This window comes from Pleurodeles waltl, chromosome 2_2 (genome assembly GCF_031143425.1).
Source record: "Pleurodeles waltl isolate 20211129_DDA chromosome 2_2, aPleWal1.hap1.20221129, whole genome shotgun sequence".
NCBI lineage: Eukaryota > Metazoa > Chordata > Amphibia > Caudata > Salamandridae > Pleurodeles > Pleurodeles waltl.
The window spans coordinates 359,592,228-359,604,429 of NC_090439.1; positions in this window are offsets into that span (position 1 = coordinate 359,592,228).

The window sequence follows — 12,202 nt, forward strand, 5'->3', positions numbered from 1 at the left end:
TGATGCTCTTGGTGATGCCATAAGTGATGTCATCATTGCCATTTGTGATGTAATCAGTGATATCATCTCTGATGTAATTTATCAGGTCATGGTTGCTGTAAAATGTGAGGCTCTAAGAAGTGCATTGCGGTGGTGCAAGTTACACTTAGCTCAGAAAACTATAACTTATCAATTTCAGTTTATTTTTACTTTTGAAACAATAATTGTTATTTCATTTCGATACCTAACACTTAAGTTGTTTAAATCTTTGTTTTTTATTTTGGTAATTAATTTCTGTGTTTTACATAAGCTAAGATCTCATTGTCAAACTAACTATAACATCATGTTAACCTTTGCATTTTTTTAAAAGTGTACCATAATTTGTATTGTATGTGCTTACATATACTAACTTTATATGTAATAGAAATGCCCCTTGGAAAGTAGTGGCTCCTTATGTAATTCTACGGAAAACCTGTTGGCATTGTTGTAACTCTCTGTGTAAGACCTGTGAAGTAGTGACTCGCAATTTTGTGGAGTTGAATGAGCCAGGGATCTCCCATAATGATGCTTTGTGTGCAGATGTACTTGCGCCGCCTGCATATACTATCTGAAATTAGAATGGCAAAAGTCGGGTCTAAGTGTGAAAGTTTTTATGTCTTTACAATGCAAGGTTTTGGGTAACACAATGATATATGAGCCTTACGTGGTTAGGAGCCAGGCCCCTGATGCCCTTTCAACACATTCAACCGTATCCTTCCTGTTTACCAGCAATCCTTGTAGGTACTCTCACTGTCATGTCTTTCCTGCTAGAGGGAGCATCCTTTATACCACTGCGGCTTCTGCAATTGCTTTTATATTCTTCTTGGTGGTAGCTGTGCCTAATGCCTTGTAGATATTTCGGCACACTTGTGTGATGAGGTTCTTGAAAAATATACGGTGGAACAATCTATAGAAGTAAAAAAAATATATATATATATATTTATATATATATATATATATATATATATATATATATATATATATAATTCTTCAACAGATGGACTGATGGCCATCTGACGGCTGCACCGATCCCGTCGAATGGATCCCAATTATCGAAGCAAATTCATATCCAATAAGCTCGTATTCAGTTCATAAATTTATTTCTTTATGCAGGTAACACAGAGTCCTGAAATGCAATGTCAACGCGTTTCGGCAAAATGCCTTCTACTGGACGGATATAAATATATTGTACTCCATACCAGAGAGACTGTCAGGAGCTGGACCTAATGAGATTGTCTAACCCTGGACTTGACTTATCTAAGGCATGGGCAACATCTCCCTGGAGCCACAGTGTGTACATATGAAGTAGTATCACATGAACCGCCCATTGTCTCCAAGAATGAACGCTAGATGTTGAGGAAAAGTCCTTTCAGCATGAAAAACCTACAAGAGCTGAAGAATTCACCAGGAAGTACTGAAGATTGTGGAACGCTGAGGCCGAAGATCAGAGCTCATGGCCACTGAAGTACAAGACAGCGCCAAAGAAAATGAGCTCAGAGTATTCAGAAAGCTAGAGAAAGGCTTGAGCGAAAACAGAAATGAGTGACAAAAATGTAGGCTGACAGGGCGATGAATTCTCCCAAAAATGCCACCGCTGCCATGTGACGCAGCCAGATTGAGGGACAGCTGCCTCTTATCGCAGACAACAGGTAGTTTTAAGCTGTAATATGGTTTGAAAATCGAAGCCTCCAATTTAAAGCAAAACATTTTATGTAAACATCTCTACTGATTTAGTACTTTAGTAGTCCAGCATTCATCTGGTCCACGAAGCAAAACAATCCTATGCATCTTAAACGTACAAGCATTCTGTACTTCAACCTTCTCATCATGACGGCATTGATGCAACAGAATACTTTAAACCAAAGAATGATACATCGGACGTCAACCAACCTTTCCTCATTAAGTAGCTTTATTATACACATTGCCATAGTTAATTTGAGAAGGGAGGAACACATTAATTTCAATTCAATAGAACCGACAAGGGCATAGCAGCAGCTCCATCCTATGGGACATTGTTCATGGGCTAATTCGAAACAGAAAATAACTCTAAAAATCACCTTTTGAATATAGACCTTACTTTCAGTGCTCAATTCAATTATGATATTTTCATTTTGTAGAGGGGTAGACTGAAAGAACGACACGCTACAATCAATGATTTACATACTAAACATCCTAGAATTTCAATTATTGCCAACATACAAAGGAAGACATTTCAATTCTAGATTATATTTATCACCCTAACAGACAGTTGGCCACTTCATTTTTATGCAAACCGACAAACTGTAATAATTTCTTACATTATAGTAGATTTAATCAGATATCACTTAAAAACAATTTATCAGTATCCCAACTGATGCAAGTTAAAGTATTGTTTCAGATGCCGAAGAATACAAAAAAGGAAGAGCTGAAGATGTGAAAAAAATCAAACAATGGGGATACCTCAAAAAGGTGCTGAAAAAAGCAGAACCCAGAAAGCAAAATAACTTCAATTAGATCTCTGCAAACTTAACAATATCACTAAGTATCAACGCCTGGCATTTGTTCTCAAATACTTAAACCAAAGCAGTACAATCAAAAACTAGGCAGCATATTTATCAATGTGTTGTTTTGTTCTTGCGCTATGCAAGGGGGCATAAGGTTGACACAGTAGTAAAGTAAGATTTTAAAAGCCATGCAACGCTACCTTGTGTGGCGCTAAAAGGCTTGATAAATCTGGAATGAGGCAATGCAGCACAATGCTGCTTTGCAATATTCTGCCCCAGGGAGGTGTTCCATGGGTGGAGCGTGGTTGTTCCCATTCATCCACCCATAGATTTCGGCACATTCCCAGATTTACCAACATTGGTAAACCTGGGAATGAGTCAAACTGCTATGCCTCCCTAGGGGAGGCACAACGAGGAGAAATATCTTTATTTTTCTTTGTTGTTTCCTCTTTCTAATTGTGCTGCATTGTACAGTACACTTAGAAAAAAGGGAAATGCCTGTGAGTATTGCCCCTTCCTGCACAAAAGCAATCCTGCCTACAACACAGCCACCCTTGCACCATGGTGCGGGGTTGCCAGCATTGGGGCTAGGAAGCCAAAAGGGTGCCAGTGCAAGGGAAGGACATGAATACACACTATTATGGTAAATGTAGCTTATTCCTGGCCTTTCCCTTTCTTGCAACAAGGTGGCATGCTTCGCTGCGCTGCTCTGCGCTTCATGAAACCCGTGAGCTATTGGCCACTTTTGTAACAAAATACACCTTTGATGGTATATCAAAGAATGAGAATAATGAAATAAAAACAGTGTTCTGAAAATAGCAAAGTCAAACCACACAGAAGATTTTAATGGAATGCAACAATGGTAAACCAGTAATCATTACCATGTGATTATTAATTTCACATCTCACCCTTGTGCAGGCAAAGATTCACCATCCATGGCACTTACACTTGTGATACCTCCAATCATGTCTACCAGTTGAAATGCCCTAGTCATATGATATGTGGTTGCAAAACCATACACAAAACCAATATCAGACTTAATGAGCACAAAAATAGCTTTAGGATTGGAAATGAGAAGCCCGCAATAACCAGGTATTTAAGAGAACAGGGCACTACCATTTGGCAAATGAAATTATTTATTATTTCCCAAAGTACTAACAGACAGAAATAATCTGAGATTATTTCATAGAGAGAGAGAGATTTGGGATAAATAAAAAATAGTTTGCAACAGATTGGTTTAAATGAGTGTATGGATATGGCCTTTTTTGTAAGTGTGTTTGTTGGACTTGGCCCTCTCTGTAGGGTCATCCCCAATCATTTTGCCTTCACTCCTAGTATTTTTGCTGAATTCATTTTGTTGTGCTCTGTCCTTTAAAAATGGTGAAATTGGCTTACACCTGATTGGCATACTTATTTTGCTTATATGTTCCTTGTAGAGTGGTTAACCATATAATCTGGGTCTGTAATTAAATGCTACCAGTGGGTCTGCAGCACCTATTGTGCCACCCACTCAAGTAGCCCCCTTAAACATTGCAGCATGAATGTAGTTTTAAACTGCCACTTTGACCTGCAAAATAAACCTTTTTGCCAGACCTAAACCTTCCTTTTCAATACATATAAGTGCTAACTTAAAAATAAGAGCAAGTGGGAATGTAGAGTATGGTGTCTAAAGAATTGTAAATCCACGCCCCCTTTAAAGTTAAAGTCATGTTTTAAGTCACAATTATGAAAATGCTACTTTTGGAAAGTTGGCATTTTCTTGTCCCAACCATTTGGTGACTGCAGCCTGTATCCTGGATCACATGACTTGTTGTGGTTGGCAGTTGGTCCTTGTGTATTGCTTCCAGACATTGAGACGAAGGGTACAGTAGTTAGCAGGATGGGCCATCTCTGACCTGATGAGGATAAGGAGCTGCCAACTACCATTCTTGCACATCACAAAGGTTCCGTGCAGCACATTCACAAATGGTTTGGACACTAGTTTATTGTGACCCCTGGCAAGGCTAGGCCCAGGACAGGGATGTAGAAAATTCCAAACAGCCCTGGGGGTGGAAGCCTCCAGAAACTTCTCTTACTTAAAAATGAACACCAGATATAAACAATGGACCTTCAGCCAGAACTCGTTAGCACACCCTTGGACCTGTGGATGCTACAGAAGAAGGACGTCTGTGCTCCTTTGCTGCCAGAAGGTCTGACACTTTGCTGCCCTGCTACTCTGTTGCTCTGTGGCCTGCAGCCCTGCTTGTTGATAAGAAAGACTAGACATGCACCCTTCATCCTAGGCTGATGTGATGTTAAGGGTCAGCATATTGACCACCTGTTTTGAGTGACAGGGACATAACAAGGTCCAGAGACTCCCTGCAACTACCCAGCTGACCTGTTAGCTGAGCATGCAACTGGACCTATAACTTGACCTAACTGAGCAATGTTGACCTCTGTGGGACAATGGGTCAAATTTAAGACAAGTGGTGCATCATGTCATGGTGTGCCACTTTTCTTGCACCCCATTGCACTCATCTAACGCCACCATGTGTGCGCCGTTTTTGTGATACAGCACACCATGGCGCACAATAGGGAACTAGTGCCATACATTTTAATGCTAGTTTAGTGCTTTACAGGATTAGCACCAAAAATATTGACACTAGTACTGCAAAGTGAAAGTAGGCCCATTGAAGAAAACGGGAGCCTCAATTTATCGCCTGTCTTAGACAGGCATTAAAAATGATGCAAGAAATGGTGCAGTGGAATCTCATAGATTCTACTGCTGCATTTTTCTTTGCCTTCTGCCATCAGAATACCCCCATTGCACACATTATGCCTAGCACAGGCATGATGTGGTGCAAGGGTATACAAAGTTGCGCAATGCCGCAATGCATGCATTGCACCACTTTGTAAATATGGTGCAGCGTTTTTGTCAACCTAATGCCACATTAACATAAACAAAAATATGCTAGTGGTGCACAAGGTGGCACTAAATCAGGTCCTATGTTCCTGATTGCCAAGTAGTGCTCCTCAGGTCGTGGACCCTCGGTGTAGCCTCAGTGAGCTCCCTGTCAAAGACAAGGAGAAATCCTTAAGTTTTGGCCTCTTACAAAATGAGTCTGTTCTCACCAAGATCCTGCCGTCCATACAGCCTTCCAAAGCTAATTTCTGGTGAGCCTGACTCTTCTTGCCACAAGGAACACTAACAGAGCCCAGCAGTGAGAGATTTGCACTTTGCTCTACAGCTTCGCTAGCCCGTGGTGACCACCGTTAGAAATGGGGTCTTTGGTTGGCAGTCAGGTTACCCCCTGTCCAAGCAAGGACCCTCACTCGTGTCAAGGCAAAGGAGAAACACACCAGGTTAACCCCCACTCGCCTCTTGGTAGCTTGGCACAAGCAGGCAGGCTTAACTCAGAAGCAATGTGTAAAGTATTTGTACCAACACACATAGTAATACAGTGAACACACTACAAAATGGACACCACACCAGTTTAAACAAATAGGTAATATTTATTTAAATCGACCAAGACCAAAATGACAAAAATCAAACATACACAAGTTAAAATAGGAATTTTCAAAAGAATAAAAGTCTTAATCTATAGAAAACAATGGAAACAATGATTTTGCACAAAGTACCTGGTTAGCATAAAAAATAAAGCCGCACGGGCACACGTGCATGGGAAAAGGGCAGAGATGCACTGATTTCTTCCTCGCAAAGGAGGGTGTGCTTGTTTCTTCTCCTGTTGGGTCGGTGATGCATCATTTTTCTCCCTCGCAAGAGAGTGATGCATCGATTTCTGGACGGGGGACGTCGGATCCGTGCAGAGTGGGGTTGACTTTCACACCCAGGGTCGATGCGCGAAAAATCCTGTTGCACAGTGTTAGAAAACCACGCTGGAGTTTGCGTCGTTATCAGCAGCCCCAAGTGGGTGTTGCACATCATTTCTTCAGCTGCGATGCATTGATCTCCCAGCCGTGATGCAGGTGTAGCATTGATTTCAGTTGCGGCACTGTGGCGCGTCATTTATCAGCTGCGTACTTGGCAGGGCAGGAGTCTCAGCAGAGAGTCCAGTTGTTAGCAGAGGAAGTCTTTGATGACCCTGAGACTTCAAAACAGGAGGCAAGCTCAGGTCGAGCTCTAGGAGACTCTTCACAAGCAGGAATATACCACACAGTCCAGCCTTTGTCCCCTTTCATAGGCAAAAGCAGCAACTTCAGGATAGCCTAACAAAGCACAGTCAGCGACAGGGGCAGCACTGCTGCTCAGCTCTTCAGCTCTTCTCCTTGGCAGAGGTTCCTCTTGGCTCCAGGAGTGAGCTTGAGGAAATCTAACTTTCAGGGGTTTTGGGTCCAATACTTATACACCTTTCTGCCTTTGAAGTAGACCTACTTCAAAGGAAAGTCTCTGTTGTACACAAGATCCTGCCTTGCCCAGGCCAGGCCCCAAACACACACCAGGGGTTGAGGACTACATTGTGAGAGGACAGACACAGCCCATTCAGGTGAAAGTGACCACTCCATCCTCCAATCTAGCACAGATGGCTTAGTAGGATATGCAGGCTACACACCAGCTCCCTTTGTCTCAATTTCTGGAGGGGATCAACCCAACTGTCAAACTGACCCAGAAAGGCAATCCACAGACAGACAGACAGAGTCACAGAATGGTTAAAACAAGAAAATGCCTACTTTCTAAAAGTGGCATTTTCAAACTAACAATCCAAAAACCAACCTCACTAAAAGATGCATTTTAAACTTGTGAGTTCAGAGACCCCAAACTCCATATTTACATTTTCTCTCAAAGTGAATTTATTTACAGTTATTTAAAGGCAGTGCCTGTGTTAACCTGTGAGAGAGTTAGACCTGAATTTAGCAGTATTTCACTGTTAGGACATGTACAACACATCAGTGTACTGCCATTTGATGGAGTTTGTTTTGACCAATGACTTTGTGTTTCACCACTGCGCATATTAGTTGCTCAATGTTCACCAGTAGCACATGGTATGTTTTATTCAGTTGAGCCGCCTATGGGCTTTGACATTGCATTAGCCATTACATTCTGTATTCTGCCTATTGGCTTTGACATGCTGTATCCAGTCTAGCCGCCTATTGGCTTTGACATTGCATTCCTATTGGCTTTGACATGATGTATTCAGCTCCGCTGCCTATTGGCTTTGACATGATATTATACATTGCATTTTATATTCAGCTCAGCTGCCTATTGGCTTTGACATATTATACATTGCATTTTGTATTCAGCTCAGCTGCCTATGGGCTTTTGACATGATATAAGACATTGCATTTTGTATTCAGCTTAGATGCCTATTGGCTTTGACATGACACTAGACATTGCATTTGATATTTAGGTTAGCTGCCTATTGCCTTTAACATGACATTGCATTTGATACTTAGGTTAGCTGCCTATTGCCTTTAACGTGGAGTTAGATCTTGCAGTTGAGAATCCAAGCTGTATTTTTCCAAGCTGTGTTTTTGCACCAGAGAACCAAGATGTTTTTCTCACAGTAGATAAGAGAGGGTACATGGGTGTTGTTTTTTCTTCGCTTGAGCTTGGGAACAGGAGTAGTCTTGGAGACCTGGCCAGTCTCCAAAAGGCTTGCTCAGTTTCCCAGGTCTGAGAGGAGGGGGCACACCTTTGTAACGAATGTAACAGGCTGCAGAGGGTCAGATTCGAATCTGCCGGACCTCGTGCTGGAGCTTGGCGCCAGCTGCCAGCAATCCCGTGTGGGTAGATGAATCTCTTTCTCGCGGCTGACAGGGGTCATCAGCTTGCAGACCTTAGAAAGATGAAGCTGTAGATAGTTCCCACACGGTGAAGTATTTGTTTTGCTTTGCATTCAATATCTTATAAATATAACCTGCTGTGTCAAACTGATATATTAACGCGGACTTGAAAGCTACTAATTCGTCATTCATAAATATTGTGGTTGGGGAAGAATTAACAACAATAAAAGTCTTCTTTGACCTCAGAAGTGCATTTCTGTTGTGTTATGTTAGTGCTTTAGAAACTAGATAAGAGGAAAGCACTACAATCAGTACATGTCCCACCTTTAGAATACACTGCACTCTGCCCATGGGGCTACCAGGCCTACCTTAGGGGAGCCTTACATGTATAAAAAGGAAATATTAGACCTGGCAAGTGGGTACACTTGCCATGTTGAATTGGCAGTGCAAGACTGCACACACAGATGACACTGCAATGGCAGGCCTGAGAAATGTTTATAGGGCTACTAATGTGGGTGGCACAGACAGTGGTGCAGGCCCACTAGTAGCATTTGTTTTACATGACCAGGGCACCCCTAGTGCAATTTACTAGGGACACACTAGTAAATCAAATATGCCAATCATGGTTAAACTAATCAACAATACAATATACACAGAAACCATTTGCACTTTAGCACTGGACCAGAGTCCTAAAGCCAGCAAAAACAGGTAAAAACAAATAGGAGGAAGGAGGCAAAAAGTTTAGGGATGACACTGCAAAAAGGGCCTTTTCCAACAATCACCAAAGGGAAGCTGTAGCAACAACCATCTGCAATGCCAAACAGAATCTTCACTCTACAGCGATGATGATCCAGGAGGCCTGGTCTGCTCTTTGTGCTACATCAACGACTACCTGCAAAACTCACCCTGCTTCTCCTGGTCCCCTCTACCATGAGCGCAACTCTTTGCACCAGACTTTTGAAGGTAACTCTATTAGCTGAACTGACCTGCTGCCTTTACCTTGCCCATGCTCCATGGTGGTCAACCTGAACTTGTGACATTCACCCTGTGTCTAATGACCAGAGAATCAAAAGCGGGCTTTGTGCTTTGAGGCACTTTACTTATCCGAAATGTTTGAATTTTCATATTTCTGGTTTTACTTGTTGGATCTTTATAATTTTGGTCTTGAATAATTTATTAAAAGTTACTCTATCTTTCTAAATTGGTCTTGTTTTTTTTCTTTTGTTGTGTTTTCACTTTATTACTGTTTGTGTGCGGCATACATACTTTACACATTGCCTCTATTTAAGCCTGACTGCTTTTGTGCCAAGCTACCAGAGCGTTAAACACAGGTTAATTTGGGGTTTGCGGGTGGTTTACCCCGCATGAGATTGTGGTTGCTGTTTGAGTAGTGTTTTGTCCCACTCAACCACTAGCCCAATTTCCTACAATTTTTTCATATGTAGAAAGGTCCAAAACTCCCTACCCAAGTAATGCCAATTCGTGGTAAAGTAAAGTGGGAATTCAAAAATTAGGGGTATGGACCAATAACCCCTTAGTAAGTAAGTTCAAAGTTTATACAAGGATGAGAACCCACATCTCAAGTTCATTTTTCATTTGTGATTTACAAAACTTTATTTAGAAATGTATGAATCCATATCATAGTATGGTTAGTGAAAGTTGAATGATCATGAATACATGGATAAATCCAGGCTTGAATTATTAGTACATCAGTTGTCCAATCAAATGATTTGGATGTAGTTCAGATAGCCAACACATGTTTCGCCCTCTATGGTAAAATTCACCTGGGGCTTTCTCAAGGCGGTATTATGTTGAGTATTTTGACATCATTTCTAATACTGTTCTGTTTGTCCAAACCATGCCTCTTCCGAGTGCGAGGACAGCAAGTTGACGAGAGCGCGTCATACTCAGACGCCATAGGGGCGAAACACGTGTTGGCTATCCAAACTACATCCAAATCATTTGATTGGACAACTGATGTACTCATAATTCAAGCCTAGATTTACCCATGTATTCATGATCATTCAACTTTCACTAACCGTACTATGATATGGATTCATAAATTTCTAAATAAAGTTTTGTAAATCACAATTGAAAAATGAACTTGAAATGTGGGTTCTCATCCTTATATAAACTTTCGATTTCCTACAATGTTTATCATCTGAAGAAAGATTCTGATGCATGATTTATAAGATATTATGCCTTTGTTAAAGGTTATATAAGTACATACACATTGTCCAAACCCAAAGCATTTCAGTCATTTCTCTTCCTTTGATTATGAGGACTCTCACCAGCTTGTGCATTTCCTTCCTTCTTCGTACAATGTGCTGCACTGATAAGATGATGGTTTACTACCTTTCTTTTTCTAGCATCAGTTTCAATGTTCATTGTTTGTACTTCCAAGATGGGATCTCTATGCATGGCAACAGGCTCCTTCATTTAGCAGCCAAAAATGGCTTTACTTAACCTGTCTCCCGCCTTAAATTGCCTTTGCTACAATAAAAATCAATGAGAAAAATGCATTTTCTCGGTTTTGATTTTAAAAATCTCACACTTTCATGTTGTAATATGCTTGTATGTTGCATCTCCAACCTATCACTTACATATGATCATTTACATCAGTGGTTCTCAACCTTTTGACTTCTGTGGACCCCCACTTTATCATTACTGGAACACGAAGACCCCCACTGAATCATTATTAGAATCCAGGGACCTCCACACTGAGTCATTACTGGAAGCTGTGGATCCAGACCTAAACATTGCTGATGATTTGACCTGCAAAACAATACATAAAAAGTACAGAAAGAATCATTGTATCAAACATACATGTTAGAAATGGGGTCTTTGGTTGGCAGTCATGTTACCCCCTGTCCAAGGAAGGACACTCACTCTAGTTAGGGTAAAAGAGAATCACCCTCAGCTAACCCCTGCTTACCTCCTTGGTAGCTTGGCACAAGCAGTAGGCTTAACTTCAGAGTGCTAGGTGTAAAGTATTTGTACCAACACACACAGTAACTTAATGAAAACAATACACAAGTCAAGTTATCAATTAAAAAGCAAAGAGTCTTCATGTAGTTTTAAACACACACTAACACTGTTAGCTTGAAAATGTAGCTTGGGTGCGTAAAAAATAATGCCACGTGGGCAAGTGTGCGTTAAAAAGTGCTTGCGATGCATCAGCTCCACTCATGAGCGGGACCTTGCATCGTTTCTCCTTTCATCGGGTCGGGCGCATAGTTTCTTCTCTCTGCAGGAGGGCGATGTGTCGATCCGATCAGCACTCTCAGGTCTGGGCAGGCCTTGCATTGATTTTACACTCCCAGCGGTAGTTTCATCGGAAATCCAGCCACACGATGATCCGAAAACCACGCAGCGCGAGTTGCGATCTCACCAGCCTCAGTCAGCGATGCTGCACGTCGTTTCTCCAGCTCCGAGCATCGATTCCTTGACTGCGTTGCAGGTGAGCGTCGATTTTCAGACGCGAAGCAGGCGGCACGGTGATTTTTCAGCCACAGATCGGAGTTGTGTTGATCTTTTCTCCTGCACAGCATTCTGTGCATTGATTTCTTCCTCTAAGGCTGCCAGCTTTGCCTTTCAGAGTCCCAGGAACTGGAAGGGCACCACAGGGCAAAGCAGGAGTCTCTCCAAATCAAGCCCTTGGAGATCTTCATAAGATGGAAGGCACAGAAAGTCCAGTCTTTGCCCTCTTACTCTGGCAGAAGCAGCAACTGCAGGATACCTCCACAAAGCGCAGTCACAGGCAGGGCAGCTCTTCTTCCTCAGCTCTTCAGCTCTTCTTCAGGCAGAGGTTCCTCTTGGTTTCCAGAAGTGTTCTAAAGTCTGTGGTTTTGGGTGCCCTTCTTCTACCCAATTCCTCATTTGAAGTAGGCCTACTTCAAAGCAAAGTCTCTCTTGAATGTGGAATCCTGCCTTGCCCAGGCCAGGCCCCAGACATTCACCAGGGGGTTGGAGACTGCATT